The sequence below is a fragment of the Callorhinchus milii genome, unplaced genomic scaffold (genome assembly GCF_018977255.1).
Source record: "Callorhinchus milii isolate IMCB2004 unplaced genomic scaffold, IMCB_Cmil_1.0 Scaffold20, whole genome shotgun sequence".
Lineage (NCBI taxonomy): Eukaryota > Metazoa > Chordata > Chondrichthyes > Chimaeriformes > Callorhinchidae > Callorhinchus > Callorhinchus milii.
In genome coordinates, this window is record NW_024704761.1 from 5,547,564 (window position 1) to 5,550,949 (window position 3,386).

A 3,386-nucleotide genomic window follows, 5' to 3' on the forward strand; every position below is an offset into this window, starting at 1 on the left:
GGGATCATACATTTAGTATGACTTATGCAAAGTATGAGTTATGTTAAACTTGCATGAAATATAAACTGTTGAATGGGACTTATTCATATATATATATATATGCCTTAGGTGATTATACGATTCATACAGATTACTATAAAAACCTCAAGAGCTAAATGACAAATAGAACCCTTTTTTATTGTTACATTAAAACTGCCCAACATTTAGCTCAAATTTTAAACATGATGAAAGTCAGAGAAGGGCCTGAATATACAGTATGAACAATCTTTTCCAGGATCTGAGCACCTGGTGAAATGCCTTCAAAATGGACAGGGTAGAAGGAAAGTGGCTTAATAAAGTCAGGTTAGCAGCCTGTTTTCTAACTTTGAACTGCCAGAAAAACTTAATTGCAGGCCAGCAGTTGGGTGGTGTAACTTTCAGAGCAATCCACACTCCCTAAATTGAAAACACCCTAAACTCAAGACTCACATCACCTGATTGCACCCGTATGACCATCTGTGCTTATCTGAGATGATGGGCGGGAATCAACAGGGCTCACAAACAGTACCGATGCAGCCGGCTACATTCACAGATGCGACCAAAAGAAGGACTCGAAAGCTAACAGCTGTAATATTAATGAGAACTGTCTAAAAGAAATGTGGCTTTTTTTTATTCAGCCAGATGTCTGTTACATATGGAAAACCACTGGCATCCTTAAGAGTGCCCAAGCCACACTGAGTGTTCCACAAATGCATCAGTACCGATGCATAGAAATTTCCCGTTTGTATGGAATAGAACATGCAGTCTCTCACTAGAGGGATGCACTCTGCTTACCTAATTCCAGAAAGCATTAGGCGCAGGTTGGCAGGAAGCAAAACTAGGGGCCCCAAATTATATGTTGGGAGTTTAAGCAGCTAAAGCTGCATTGCTTGCCACTGAGAGTAATGTATGGCAACTGTCCCACTACACGTTCAGCTACAATCACCCTATCAACCTATCCATTTGGGCTTTGGCTTGCAGGGTAACAGCAGTAGAATGGGAAGAACCTTGTGCCAATTTTTTCCCTCCAAGTCCAGTTGATGATCCAGGCTGGCTGGTCTGTCAAGATTGCTCTGGAGTACTGCAGACCTGCCTGACTCAGAAACTCAAATGCCAAAACCACCAAAAAGTATAGACTTGATTGCCAGGTACGTCAGTTAAAAGAGTTAACTCAACCTCAAGAAAACCCTACTTCTGAGCCTTCCCTCAGGAGGATAGTTATAAGATAAAGGATACATCCAAGTAAAGCAACAAGTTTTAAAAAAATTATAGTCTCACTCCCTTTTAGAACGTGTGTTTTTCTAAAAATTCTTCCAAACTTCTCTGCTAAAGACAGTGACTCATGCTGGGATAATGTTCCATAGACACCAGAGGTCATATGTAAACCTAGAGTGTTGGCAGCCTGTTATACCAGGGAGTGAGTGGGGGCGGGAAATGGCAGTGAAGTCTGATCTTGTTCTCACCCAACATCCAGCGGGGATCAGAGATCTCAAATGGAGACATTGAAGCCAATTCCAGCAGCAGCAACAACAACTTGCATTTATATAGAGGGCTGTGGAGTCCTGAGGCTCAGTGGATAGAGCACTCGCCTCGCAAGCAAGAGATCTGGGTTCGATTCCCGGCAGGGCAAAAACTTGGGCAAGTTTCCTTACTCCACACGCCCAATAATAATCCCTCAAGAAAACAGTAATAAATTGGTCACTTCAATCCACAACTGTTTGTGGGACACTGCTGTGCGCAATTGGCTGCCGTATTTCACCCACAAATATACATGCTGTGAAGCAGTTTTGAGATGTGAAAAGCGCTATATCAAGTGCAAGGATTATTATTATTATAGTGCCCCTCACACAGGGTTATGTCCCAGAGCACTTGGATCCTTGGCTGAGATTTGCAAACATTAAATAAGATACAGTGATCCAATTTTCCCCGGCTCATCATAATTTATTTGTAACCACAGCAACAAATTACATTTGTATGGTGCCTTTCACGTCAGAAGGAGGTCCCAAGGCCCTGGACTGTCAGGGATTTGGATCCAAGCAGGGGGTTGGGATGGGGAGGGGTGGAGGGCAGGGAAGGTAAGGGTACGGGGTGGAGGGTGACCGAAGACACAGTCGAAGAGGAGGGCCTTGAGACCGACGCTGATCAGTGGGGCCGAACGGCCAGTTTCCGTAACATCACTAAAGCATTAGTGGAGCCTAAAGAATTTTTTTTTAAAAAAATAGGAAGAAATCGAAGGACGAAAGAGATAGCGACACAACAGAGCCGGTGAACCCAACCCTGAGCCACAGTAATAATAATAATAATAATAATAATCCTTGCATTTGATATAGCGCTTTTCACGTCGGGAGGACGTCCCAAAGCGCTTCACAGAACACTGTAAAGTGAATTGACTGTATATTTGTGGGCGAACGCGGCAGCCAATTGCGCACAGCAATGTCCCACAAACAGTCGTAGATTGAAAATGACCAATTTATATTGTTTTGGGTTTTGGAGGGATTATTATTATTGGGCTGTGTGTGGAGTAAGGAAACTTGCCCAAGGTTTCGCCCTGACCTGTCTGGAATTGAACTCAGGTCTCTCGCTTGCAAAGCGAGTGCTCTAACCACTGAGCTACAGGACTCCCTGTATATATGGTTCTTACACCCACACAAGAAAACAAATCAGCTTTCTAATGCATCTCAGAATGAGAACAGATACATTGAGGACAAGGGCTTTCCAAAGCCTATGCCTTTTAGGTGAAGCAATCTAATGAGATCAGGAAACTTTCTAGACTTTCTAGAAATGAAATTGCGCACAAAACAAAAAAGTGGGAGACAGAACTTTCTTGGGAGTGAACTTAACTTTAGTTATAATAAACATTGAAAATATGTGAATGGTCCTTATATTCTCTTGAGTAACTTTGGGGTGTAGCAGCAACAACAGCAGCAGCAAAAAAAAAAGGTCAGATCCCAAAGAAATCCCAACCCAAATGCAGCCATTCCCTCCCTCCCCCCCAAAAAAAAACACACAACAACAACAACACACACACAGACACACAGACTGACTGACGCACTGTTATTCTCTTGTCAATCAGTGAATGAGTGACGTCGCACCAGCGGGAGGGGGCGGGGCGGGCGGGGCGGGAGTGACGGCCGGACGCAGCCAATGGGAAGAGGGGCTTTCCTTTTGACCGACGGGGCAGAGCGGCCAATGAGAACCGGTTCCGCCGCCGGCGGTGGTGGTGGTGGTGGTGGGCGGGGTTTGAGTGAGTGAGTGAGTGGTGAGTGGGTGAGTGGGCGGGGCGAGGGGCGGGGCGAGGGGCGGGGCGAGGGGGGCGATGGGCGGGGCGAGGGGAACCCACGGCCCCAGTGTAACCGTTTGCATCGGCC